We start from the raw sequence: 13,408 nt of genomic DNA, 5'->3' as shown, positions 1-13,408 counted from the left end.
TCCTTGTCCCACACGGAAGGTGGCAGCCCGGAAAGCTGTTGCTGGTCTTCACCTTCCCCCTGCAGCCTATTCACAGGCACAACAGGTTTTGGGATCTGTGCTTGCCCAGAGAAGGAACATCTCACGGTGCGCATCCTCGGCAGAGCCTGTTCCCGAAAAGGCAAACGTCCAGCTCCTTGTCCCACACGGAAGGTGGCAGCCCTGAAAGCTCTTGCTGGTCTTCACCTTCCCCGTGCAGCCTATTCACAGGCACAACAGGTTTTGGGATCTGTGCTTGCCCAGAGAAGGAACATCTCACGGTGCGCATCCTCGGCAGAGCCTGTTCCCGAAAAGGCAAACGTCCAGCTCCTTGTCCCACACGGAAGGTGGCAGCCCTGAAAGCTCTTGCTGGTCTTCACCTTCCCCCTGCAGCCTATTCACAGGCACAACAGGTTTTGGGATCTGTGCTTGCCCCAAGACGCAATCTCTCACGGTGCGCATCCTCGGCAGAGCCTGTTCCCGAAAAGGCAAACATCCGGCTCCTTGTCCCACACGGAAGGTGGCAGCCCTGAAAGCTCTTGCTGGTCTTCACCTTCCCCCTGCAGCCTATTCACAGGCACAACAGGTTTTGGGATCTCTGCTTGCCCAGAGACGCAATCTCTCACGGTGCGCATCCTCGGCAGAGCCTGTTCCCGAAAAGGCAAACGTCCGGCTCCTTGTCCCACACGGAAGGTGGCAGCCCGGAAAGCTCTTGCTGGTCTTCACCTTCCCCCTGCAGCCTATTCACAGGCACAACAGGTTTTGGGATCTGTGCTTGCCCAGAGAAGGAACATCTCACGGTGCGCATCCTCGGCAGAGCTTGTTCCCAAAAAGGCAAACGTCCGGCTCCTTGTCCCACACGGAAGGTGGCAGCCCTGAAAGCTCTTGCTGGTCTTCACCTTCCCCCTGCAGCCTATTCACAGGCACAACAGGTTTTGGGATCTGTGCTTGCCCAGAGAAGGAACATCTCACGGTGCGCATCCTCGGCAGAGCCTGTTCCCGAAAAGGCAAACGTCCGGCTCCTTGTCCCACACGGAAGGTGGCAGCCCTGAAAGCTCTTGCTGGTCTTCACCTTCCCCCTGCAGCCTATTCACAGGCACAACAGGTTTTGGGATCTCTGCTTACCCAGAGACGCAATCTCTCACGGTGCGCATCCTCGGCAGAGCCTGTTCCCGAAAAGGCAAACGTCCGGCTCCTTGTCCCACACGGAAGGTGGCAGCCCTGAAAGCTCTTGCTGGTCTTCACCTTCCCCCTGCAGCCTATTCACAGGCACAACCGCACTGGGAATCTCTGCTTTCCCAAAGACGCAATCCCTCACGGTGCGCATCCTCGGCAGAGCCTGTTCCCGAAAAGGCAAACGTCCGGCTCCTTGTCCCACACGGAAGGTGGCAGCCCTGAAAGCTCTTGCTGGTCTTCACCTTCCCCGTGCAGCCTATACACAGGCACAACCGCACTGGGAATCTCTCCTTTCCCAAAGACGCAATCCCTCACGGTGCGCATCCTCGGCAGAGCCTGTTCCCGAAAAGGCAAACGTCCGGCTCCTTGTCCCACACGGAAGGTGGCAGCCCGGAAAGCTCTTGCTGGTCTTCACCTTCCCCCTGCAGCCTATTCACAGGCACAACAGGTTTTGGGATCTCTGCTTGCCCAGAGAAGGAACATCTCACGGTGCGCATCCTCGGCAGAGCCTGTTCCCGAAAAGGCAAACGTCCGGCTCCTTGTCCCGCACGGAAGGTGGCAGCCCGGAAAGCTGTTGCTGGTCTTCACCTTCCCCCTGCAGCCTATTCACAGGCACAACAGGTTTTGGGATCTGTGCTTGCCCAGAGAAGGAACATCTCACGGTGCGCATCCTCGGCAGAGCCTGTTCCCGAAAAGGCAAACGTCCGGCTCCTTGTCCCACACGGAAGGTGGCAGCCCTGAAAGCTCTTGCTGGTCTTCACCTTCCCCCTGCAGCCTATTCACAGGCACAACAGGTTTGGGGATCTCTGCTTGCCCAGAGAAGGAACATCTCACGGTGCGCATCCTCGGCAGAGCCTGTTCCCGAAAAGGCAAACGTCCGGCTCCTTGTCCCACACGGAAGGTGGCAGCCCTGAAAGCTCTTGCTGGTCTTCACCTTCCCCCTGCAGCCTATTCACAGGCACAACAGGTTTTGGGATCTGTGCTTGCCCAGAGAAGGAACATCTCACGGTGCGCATCCTCGGCAGAGCCTGTTCCCGAAAAGGCAAACGTCCGGCTCCTTGTCCCACACGGAAGGTGGCAGCCCGGAAAGCTCTTGCTGGTCTTCACCTTCCCCCTGCAGCCTATTCACAGGCACAACAGGTTTTGGGATCTCTGCTTGCCCCAAGACGCAATCTCTCACGGTGCGCATCCTCGGCAGAGCCTGTTCCCGAAAAGGCAAACGTCCGGCTCCTTGTCCCACACGGAAGGTGGCAGCCCTGAAAGCTGTTGCTGGTCTTCACCTTCCCCGTGCAGCCTATTCACAGGCACAACCGCACTGGGAATCTCTGCTTGCCCAGAGACGCAATCTCTCACGGTGCGCATCCTCGGCAGAGCCTGTTCCCGAAAAGGCAAATGTCCGGCTCCTTGTCCCACACGGAAGGTGGCAGCCCGGAAAGCTGTTGCTGGTCTTCACCTTCCCCCTGCAGCCTATTCACAGGCACAACAGGTTTTGGGATCTCTGCTTGCCCAGAGAAGGAACATCTCACGGTGCGCATCCTCGGCAGAGCTTGTTCCCAAAAAGGCAAACGTCCGGCTCCTTGTCCCACACGGAAGGTGGCAGCCCTGAAAGCTCTTGCTGGTCTTCACCTTCCCCCTGCAGCCTATTCACAGGCACAACAGGTTTTGGGATCTGTGCTTGCCCAGAGAAGGAACATCTCACGGTGCGCATCCTCGGCAGAGCCTGTTCCCGAAAAGGCAAACGTCCGGCTCCTTGTCCCACACGGAAGGTGGCAGCCCTGAAAGCTCTTGCTGGTCTTCACCTTCCCCCTGCAGCCTATTCACAGGCACAACAGGTTTTGGGATCTCTGCTTGCCCAGAGACGCAATCTCTCACGGTGCGCATCCTCGGCAGAGCCTGTTCCCGAAAAGGCAAACGTCCGGCTCCTTGTCCCACACGGAAGGTGGCAGCCCTGAAAGCTCTTGCTGGTCTTCACCTTCCCCCTGCAGCCTATTCACAGGCACAACCGCACTGGGAATCTCTGCTTTCCCAAAGACGCAATCCCTCACGGTGCGCATCCTCGGCAGAGCCTGTTCCCGAAAAGGCAAACGTCCGGCTCCTTGTCCCACACGGAAGGTGGCAGCCCTGAAAGCTCTTGCTGGTCTTCACCTTCCCCGTGCAGCCTATACACAGGCACAACCGCACTGGGAATCTCTGCTTTCCCAAAGACGCAATCCCTCACGGTGCGCATCCTCGGCAGAGCTTGTTCCCAAAAAGGCAAACGTCCGGCTCCTTGTCCCACACGGAAGGTGGCAGCCCTGAAAGCTGTTCCTGGTCTTCACCTTCCCCCTGCAGCCTATTCACAGGCACAACAGGTTTTGGGATCTCTGCTTGCCCAGAGAAGGAACATCTCACGGTGCGCATCCTCGGCAGAGCCTGTTCCCGAAAAGGCAAACGTCCGGCTCCTTGTCCCACACGGAAGGTGGCAGCCCTGAAAGCTGTTGCTGGTCTTCACCTTCCCCCTGCAGCCTATTCACAGGCACAACAGGTTTTGGGATCTGTGCTTGCCCAGAGAAGGAACATCTCACGGTGCGCATCCTCGGCAGAGCCTGTTCCCAAAAAGGCAAACGTCCGGCTCCTTGTCCCACACGGAAGGTGGCAGCCCTGAAAGCTCTTGCTGGTCTTCACCTTCCCCCTGCAGCCTATTCACAGGCACAACAGGTTTGGGGATCTCTGCTTGCCCAGAGAAGGAACATCTCACGGTGCGCATCCTCGGCAGAGCCTGTTCCCGAAAAGGCAAACGTCTGGCTCCTTGTCCCACACGGAAGGTGGCAGCCCTGAAAGCTCTTGCTGGTCTTCACCTTCCCCCTGCAGCCTATTCACAGGCACAACAGGTTTTGGGATCTGTGCTTGCCCAGAGAAGGAACATCTCATGCTGCGCATCCTCGGCAGAGCCTGTTCCCGAAAAGGCAAACGTCCGGCTCCTTGTCCCACACGGAAGGTGGCAGCCCTGAAAGCTCTTGCTGGTCTTCACCTTCCCCCTGCAGCCTATTCACAGGCACAACAGGTTTTGGGATCTGTGCTTGCCCCAAGACGCAATCTCTCACGGTGCGCATCCTCGGCAGAGCCTGTTCCCGAAAAGGCAAACGTCCGGCTCCTTGTCCCACACGGAAGGTGGCAGCCCGGAAAGCTGCTGCTGGTCTTCACCTTCCCCCTGCAGCCTATTCACAGGCACAACAGGTTTTGGGATCTCTGCTTTCCCAGAGACGCAATCCATCACGGTGCGCATCCTCGGCAGAGCCTGTTCCCGAAAAGGCAAACGTCCGGCTCCTTGTCCCACACGGAAGGTGGCAGCCCTGAAAGCTGTTGCTGGTCTTCACCTTCCCCGTGCAGCCTATTCACAGGCACAACCGCACTGGGAATCTCTGCTTTCCCAGAGACGCAATCTCTCACGGTGCGCATCCTCGGCAGAGCCTGTTCCCGAAAAGGCAAACGTCCGGCTCCTTGTCCCACACGGAAGGTGGCAGCCCAGAAAGCTGTTGCTGGTCTTCACCTTCCCCCTGCAGCCTATTCACAGGCACAACAGGTTTTGGGATCTGTGCTTGCCCAGAGAAGGAACATCTCACGGTGCGCATCCTCGGCAGAGCCTGTTCCCGAAAAGGCAAACGTCCAGCTCCTTGTCCCACACGGAAGGTGGCAGCCCTGAAAGCTCTTGCTGGTCTTCACCTTCCCCGTGCAGCCTATTCACAGGCACAACAGGTTTGGGGATCTCTGCTTGCCCAGAGAAGGAACATCTCACGGTGCGCATCCTCGGCAGAGCCTGTTCCCAAAAAGGCAAACGTCCAGCTCCTTGTCCCACACGGAAGGTGGCAGCCCTGAAAGCTCTTGCTGGTCTTCACCTTCCCCGTGCAGCCTATTCACAGGCACAACAGGTTTTGGGATCTGTGCTTGCCCCAAGACGCAATCTCTCACGGTGCGCATCCTCGGCAGAGCCTGTTCCCGAAAAGGCAAACGTCCGGCTCCTTGTCCCACACGGAAGGTGGCAGCCCTGAAAGCTCTTGCTGGTCTTCACCTTCCCCCTGCAGCCTATTCACAGGCACAACAGGTTTTGGGATCTGTGCTTGCCCCAAGACGCAATCTCTCACGGTGCCCATCCTCGGCAGAGCCTGTTCCCGAAAACGCAAACGTCCGGCTCCTTGTCCCACACGGAAGGTGGCAGCCCGGAAAGCTCTTGCTGGTCTTCACCTTCCACCTGCAGCCTATTCACAGGCACAACAGGTTTTGGGATCTGTGCTTGCCCAGAGAAGGAACATCTCACGGTGCGCATCCTCGGCAGAGCTTGTTCCCAAAAAGGCAAACGTCCGGCTCCTTGTCCCACACGGAAGGTGGCAGCCCTGAAAGCTCTTGCTGGTCTTCACCTTCCCCCTGCAGCCTATTCACAGGCACAACAGGTTTTGGGATCTGTGCTTGCCCAGAGAAGGAACATCTCACGGTGCGCATCCTCGGCAGAGCCTGTTCCCGAAAAGGCAAACGTCCGGCTCCTTGTCCCACACGGAAGGTGGCAGCCCTGAAAGCTCTTGCTGGTCTTCACCTTCCCCCTGCAGCCTATTCACAGGCACAACAGGTTTTGGGATCTCTGCTTGCCCAGAGACGCAATCTCTCACGGTGCGCATCCTCGGCAGAGCCTGTTCCCGAAAAGGCAAACGTCCGGCTCCTTGTCCCACACGGAAGGTGGCAGCCCTGAAAGCTCTTGCTGGTCTTCACCTTCCCCCTGCAGCCTATTCACAGGCACAACAGGTTTTGGGATCTCTGCTTGCCCCAAGACGCAATCTCTCACGGTGCGCATCCTCGGCAGAGCCTGTTCCCGAAAAGGCAAACGTCCGGCTCCTTGTCCCACACGGAAGGTGGCAGCCCTGAAAGCTCTTGCTGGTCTTCACCTTCCCCCTGCAGCCTATTCACAGGCACAACAGGTTTTGGGATCTGTGCTTGCCCCAAGACGCAATCTCTCACGGTGCGCATCCTCGGCAGAGCCTGTTCCCGAAAAGGCAAACGTCCGGCTCCTTGTCCCACACGGAAGGTGGCAGCCCGGAAAGCTGCTGCTGGTCTTCACCTTCCCCCTGCAGCCTATTCACAGGCACAACAGGTTTTGGGATCTCTGCTTGCCCAGAGACGCAATCTCTCACGGTGCGCATCCTCGGCAGAGCCTGTTCCCGAAAAGGCAAACGTCCGGCTCCTTGTCCCACACGGAAGGTGGCAGCCCTGAAAGCTCTTGCTGGTCTTCACCTTCCCCGTGCAGCCTATTCACAGGCACAACCGCACTGGGAATCTCTGCTTGCCCAGAGACGCAATCTCTCACGGTGCGCATCCTCGGCAGAGCCTGTTCCCGAAAAGGCAAATGTCCGGCTCCTTGTCCCACACGGAAGGTGGCAGCCCGGAAAGCTGTTGCTGGTCTTCACCTTCCCCCTGCAGCCTATTCACAGGCACAACAGGTTTTGGGATCTCTGCTTGCCCAGAGAAGGAACATCTCACGGTGCGCATCCTCGGCAGAGCTTGTTCCCAAAAAGGCAAACGTCCGGCTCCTTGTCCCACACGGAAGGTGGCAGCCCTGAAAGCTCTTGCTGGTCTTCACCTTCCCCCTGCAGCCTATTCACAGGCACAACAGGTTTTGGGATCTGTGCTTGCCCAGAGAAGGAACATCTCACGGTGCGCATCCTCGGCAGAGCCTGTTCCCGAAAAGGCAAACGTCCGGCTCCTTGTCCCACACGGAAGGTGGCAGCCCGGAAAGCTGTTGCTGGTCTTCACCTTCCCCCTGCAGCCTATTCACAGGCACAACAGGTTTTGGGATCTGTGCTTGCCCAGAGAAGGAACATCTCACGGTGCGCATCCTCGGCAGAGCCTGTTCCCGAAAAGGCAAACGTCCGGCTCCTTGTCCCACACGGAAGGTGGCAGCCCTGAAAGCTGTTGCTGGTCTTCACCTTCCCCCTGCAGCCTATTCACAGGCACAACAGGTTTGGGGATCTCTGCTTGCCCAGAGAAGGAACATCTCACGGTGCGCATCCTCGGCAGAGCCTGTTCCCAAAAAGGCAAACGTCCGGCTCCTTGTCCCACACGGAAGGTGGCAGCCCTGAAAGCTCTTGCTGGTCTTCACCTTCCCCCTGCAGCCTATTCACAGGCACAACAGGTTTGGGGATCTCTGCTTGCCCAGAGAAGGAACATCTCACGGTGCGCATCCTCGGCAGAGCCTGTTCCCGAAAAGGCAAACGTCCGGCTCCTTGTCCCACACGGAAGGTGGCAGCCCTGAAAGCTCTTGCTGGTCTTCACCTTCCCCCTGCAGCCTATTCACAGGCACAACAGGTTTTGGGATCTCTGCTTGCCCAGAGACGCAATCTCTCACGGTGCGCATCCTCGGCAGAGCCTGTTCCCGAAAAGGCAAACGTCCGGCTCCTTGTCCCACACGGAAGGTGGCAGCCCTGAAAGCTCTTGCTGGTCTTCACCTTCCCCCTGCAGCCTATTCACAGGCACAACAGGTTTTGGGATCTCTGCTTGCCCCAAGACGCAATCTCTCACGGTGCGCATCCTCGGCAGAGCCTGTTCCCGAAAAGGCAAACGTCCGGCTCCTTGTCCCACACGGAAGGTGGCAGCCCTGAAAGCTCTTGCTGGTCTTCACCTTCCCCCTGCAGCCTATTCACAGGCACAACAGGTTTTGGGATCTGTGCTTGCCCCAAGACGCAATCTCTCACGGTGCGCATCCTCGGCAGAGCCTGTTCCCGAAAAGGCAAACGTCCGGCTCCTTGTCCCACACGGAAGGTGGCAGCCCGGAAAGCTGCTGCTGGTCTTCACCTTCCCCCTGCAGCCTATTCACAGGCACAACAGGTTTTGGGATCTCTGCTTGCCCAGAGACGCAATCTCTCACGGTGCGCATCCTCGGCAGAGCCTGTTCCCGAAAAGGCAAACGTCCGGCTCCTTGTCCCACACGGAAGGTGGCAGCCCTGAAAGCTCTTGCTGGTCTTCACCTTCCCCGTGCAGCCTATTCACAGGCACAACCGCACTGGGAATCTCTGCTTGCCCAGAGACGCAATCTCTCACGGTGCGCATCCTCGGCAGAGCCTGTTCCCGAAAAGGCAAATGTCCGGCTCCTTGTCCCACACGGAAGGTGGCAGCCCGGAAAGCTCTTGCTGGTCTTCACCTTCCCCCTGCAGCCTATTCACAGGCACAACAGGTTTTGGGATCTGTGCTTGCCCAGAGAAGGAACATCTCACGGTGCGCATCCTCGGCAGAGCTTGTTCCCAAAAAGGCAAACGTCCGGCTCCTTGTCCCACACGGAAGGTGGCAGCCCTGAAAGCTCTTGCTGGTCTTCACCTTCCCCCTGCAGCCTATTCACAGGCACAACAGGTTTTGGGATCTGTGCTTGCCCAGAGAAGGAACATCTCACGGTGCGCATCCTCGGCAGAGCCTGTTCCCGAAAAGGCAAACGTCCGGCTCCTTGTCCCACACGGAAGGTGGCAGCCCTGAAAGCTCTTGCTGGTCTTCACCTTCCCCCTGCAGCCTATTCACAGGCACAACAGGTTTTGGGATCTCTGCTTGCCCAGAGACGCAATCTCTCACAGTGCGCATCCTCGGCAGAGCCTGTTCCCGAAAAGGCAAACGTCCGGCTCCTTGTCCCACACGGAAGGTGGCAGCCCTGAAAGCTCTTGCTGGTCTTCACCTTCCCCCTGCAGCCTATTCACAGGCACAACCGCACTGGGAATCTCTGCTTTCCCAAAGACGCAATCCCTCACGGTGCGCATCCTCGGCAGAGCCTGTTCCCGAAAAGGCAAACGTCCGGCTCCTTGTCCCACACGGAAGGTGGCAGCCCGGAAAGCTCTTGCTGGTCTTCACCTTCCCCCTGCAGCCTATACACAGGCACAACCGCACTGGGAATCTCTGCTTTCCCAAAGACGCAATCCCTCACGGTGCGCATCCTCGGCAGAGCCTGTTCCCGAAAAGGCAAACGTCCGGCTCCTTGTCCCACACGGAAGGTGGCAGCCCTGAAAGCTCTTGCTGGTCTTCACCTTCCCCCTGCAGCCTATTCACAGGCACAACAGGTTTTGGGATCTCTGCTTGCCCAGAGAAGGAACATCTCACGGTGCGCATCCTCGGCAGAGCCTGTTCCCGAAAAGGCAAACGTCCGGCTCCTTGTCCCACACGGAAGGTGGCAGCCCTGAAAGCTGTTGCTGGTCTTCACCTTCCCCCTGCAGCCTATTCACAGGCACAACAGGTTTGGGGATCTCTGCTTGCCCAGAGAAGGAACATCTCACGGTGCGCATCCTCGGCAGAGCCTGTTCCCGAAAAGGCAAACGTCCGGCTCCTTGTCCCACACGGAAGGTGGCAGCCCTGAAAGCTCTTGCTGGTCTTCACCTTCCCCCTGCAGCCTATTCACAGGCACAACAGGTTTTGGGATCTGTGCTTGCCCAGAGAAGGAACATCTCATGGTGCGCATCCTCGGCAGAGCCTGTTCCCGAAAAGGCAAACGTCCGGCTCCTTGTCCCACACGGAAGGTGGCAGCCCTGAAAGCTCTTGCTGGTCTTCACCTTCCCCCTGCAGCCTATTCACAGGCACAACAGGTTTTGGGATCTGTGCTTGCCCCAAGACGCAATCTCTCACGGTGCGCATCCTCGGCAGAGCCTGTTCCCGAAAAGGCAAACGTCCGGCTCCTTGTCCCACACGGAAGGTGGCAGCCCGGAAAGCTGCTGCTGGTCTTCACCTTCCCCCTGCAGCCTATTCACAGGCACAACAGGTTTTGGGATCTGTGCTTGCCCAGAGACGCAATCTCTCACGGTGCGCATCCTCGGCAGAGCCTGTTCCCGAAAAGGCAAACGTCCGGCTCCTTGTCCCACACGGAAGGTGGCAGCCCTGAAAGCTCTTGCTGGTCTTCACCTTCCCCCTGCAGCCTATTCACAGGCACAACCGCACTGGGAATCTCTGCTTTCCCAGAGACGCAATCCATCACGGTGCGCATCCTCGGCAGAGCCTGTTCCCGAAAAGGCAAACGTCCGGCTCCTTGTCCCACACGGAAGGTGGCAGCCCGGAAAGCTGTTGCTGGTCTTCACCTTCCCCCTGCAGCCTATTCACAGGCACAACAGGTTTTGGGATCTGTGCTTGCCCAGAGAAGGAACATCTCACGGTGCGCATCCTCGGCAGAGCCTGTTCCCGAAAAGGCAAACGTCCAGCTCCTTGTCCCACACGGAAGGTGGCAGCCCGGAAAGCTCTTGCTGGTCTTCACCTTCCCCGTGCAGCCTATTCACAGGCACAACAGGTTTTGGGATCTGTGCTTGCCCAGAGAAGGAACATCTCACGGTGCGCATCCTCGGCAGAGCCTGTTCCCAAAAAGGCAAACGTCCGGCTCCTTGTCCCACACGGAAGGTGGCAGCCCTGAAAGCTCTTGCTGGTCTTCACCTTCCCCCTGCAGCCTATTCACAGGCACAACAGGTTTTGGGATCTGTGCTTGCCCCAAGACGCAATCTCTCACGGTGCCCATCCTCGGCAGAGCCTGTTCCCGAAAACGCAAACGTCCGGCTCCTTGTCCCACACGGAAGGTGGCAGCCCGGAAAGCTCTTGCTGGTCTTCACCTTCCACCTGCAGCCTATTCACAGGCACAACAGGTTTTGGGATCTGTGCTTGCCCAGAGAAGGAACATCTCACGGTGCGCATCCTCGGCAGAGCCTGTTCCCAAAAAGGCAAACGTCCGGCTCCTTGTCCCACACGGAAGGTGGCAGCCCTGAAAGCTCTTGCTGGTCTTCACCTTCCCCCTGCAGCCTATTCACAGGCACAACAGGTTTTGGGATCTGTGCTTGCCCAGAGAAGGAACATCTCACGGTGCGCATCCTCGGCAGAGCCTGTTCCCGAAAAGGCAAACGTCCGGCTCCTTGTCCCACACGGAAGGTGGCAGCCCTGAAAGCTGTTGCTGGTCTTCACCTTCCCCCTGCAGCCTATTCACAGGCACAACAGGTTTTGGGATCTCTGCTTGCCCAGAGACGCAATCTCTCACAGTGCGCATCCTCGGCAGAGCCTGTTCCCGAAAAGGCAAACGTCCGGCTCCTTGTCCCACACGGAAGGTGGCAGCCCTGAAAGCTCTTGCTGGTCTTCACCTTCCCCCTGCAGCCTATTCACAGGCACAACCGCACTGGGAATCTCTGCTTTCCCAAAGACGCAATCCCTCACGGTGCGCATCCTCGGCAGAGCCTGTTCCCGAAAAGGCAAACGTCCGGCTCCTTGTCCCACACGGAAGGTGGCAGCCCGGAAAGCTCTTGCTGGTCTTCACCTTCCCCCTGCAGCCTATACACAGGCACAACCGCACTGGGAATCTCTGCTTTCCCAAAGACGCAATCCCTCACGGTGCGCATCCTCGGCAGAGCCTGTTCCCGAAAAGGCAAACGTCCGGCTCCTTGTCCCACACGGAAGGTGGCAGCCCTGAAAGCTCTTGCTGGTCTTCACCTTCCCCCTGCAGCCTATTCACAGGCACAACAGGTTTTGGGATCTCTGCTTGCCCAGAGAAGGAACATCTCACGGTGCGCATCCTCGGCAGAGCCTGTTCCCGAAAAGGCAAACGTCCGGCTCCTTGTCCCACACGGAAGGTGGCAGCCCTGAAAGCTGTTGCTGGTCTTCACCTTCCCCCTGCAGCCTATTCACAGGCACAACAGGTTTGGGGATCTCTGCTTGCCCAGAGAAGGAACATCTCACGGTGCGCATCCTCGGCAGAGCCTGTTCCCGAAAAGGCAAACGTCCGGCTCCTTGTCCCACACGGAAGGTGGCAGCCCTGAAAGCTCTTGCTGGTCTTCACCTTCCCCCTGCAGCCTATTCACAGGCACAACAGGTTTTGGGATCTGTGCTTGCCCAGAGAAGGAACATCTCATGGTGCGCATCCTCGGCAGAGCCTGTTCCCGAAAAGGCAAACGTCCGGCTCCTTGTCCCACACGGAAGGTGGCAGCCCTGAAAGCTCTTGCTGGTCTTCACCTTCCCCCTGCAGCCTATTCACAGGCACAACAGGTTTTGGGATCTGTGCTTGCCCCAAGACGCAATCTCTCACGGTGCGCATCCTCGGCAGAGCCTGTTCCCGAAAAGGCAAACGTCCGGCTCCTTGTCCCACACGGAAGGTGGCAGCCCGGAAAGCTGCTGCTGGTCTTCACCTTCCCCCTGCAGCCTATTCACAGGCACAACAGGTTTTGGGATCTGTGCTTGCCCAGAGACGCAATCTCTCACGGTGCGCATCCTCGGCAGAGCCTGTTCCCGAAAAGGCAAACGTCCGGCTCCTTGTCCCACACGGAAGGTGGCAGCCCTGAAAGCTCTTGCTGGTCTTCACCTTCCCCCTGCAGCCTATTCACAGGCACAACCGCACTGGGAATCTCTGCTTTCCCAGAGACGCAATCCATCACGGTGCGCATCCTCGGCAGAGCCTGTTCCCGAAAAGGCAAACGTCCGGCTCCTTGTCCCACACGGAAGGTGGCAGCCCGGAAAGCTGTTGCTGGTCTTCACCTTCCCCCTGCAGCCTATTCACAGGCACAACAGGTTTTGGGATCTGTGCTTGCCCAGAGAAGGAACATCTCACGGTGCGCATCCTCGGCAGAGCCTGTTCCCGAAAAGGCAAACGTCCAGCTCCTTGTCCCACACGGAAGGTGGCAGCCCGGAAAGCTCTTGCTGGTCTTCACCTTCCCCGTGCAGCCTATTCACAGGCACAACAGGTTTTGGGATCTGTGCTTGCCCAGAGAAGGAACATCTCACGGTGCGCATCCTCGGCAGAGCCTGTTCCCAAAAAGGCAAACGTCCGGCTCCTTGTCCCACACGGAAGGTGGCAGCCCTGAAAGCTCTTGCTGGTCTTCACCTTCCCCCTGCAGCCTATTCACAGGCACAACAGGTTTTGGGATCTGTGCTTGCCCCAAGACGCAATCTCTCACGGTGCCCATCCTCGGCAGAGCCTGTTCCCGAAAACGCAAACGTCCGGCTCCTTGTCCCACACGGAAGGTGGCAGCCCGGAAAGCTCTTGCTGGTCTTCACCTTCCACCTGCAGCCTATTCACAGGCACAACAGGTTTTGGGATCTGTGCTTGCCCAGAGAAGGAACATCTCACGGTGCGCATCCTCGGCAGAGCCTGTTCCCAAAAAGGCAAACGTCCGGCTCCTTGTCCCACACGGAAGGTGGCAGCCCTGAAAGCTCTTGCTGGTCTTCACCTTCCCCCTGCAGCCTATTCACAGGCACAACAGGT

This window comes from Haliaeetus albicilla, unplaced genomic scaffold, assembly GCF_947461875.1.
Source record: "Haliaeetus albicilla unplaced genomic scaffold, bHalAlb1.1 scaffold_34, whole genome shotgun sequence".
Lineage (NCBI taxonomy): Eukaryota > Metazoa > Chordata > Aves > Accipitriformes > Accipitridae > Haliaeetus > Haliaeetus albicilla.
The sequence above is the reverse complement of the archived record's forward strand: the minus strand, read 5'-3'. Positions refer to the sequence as shown.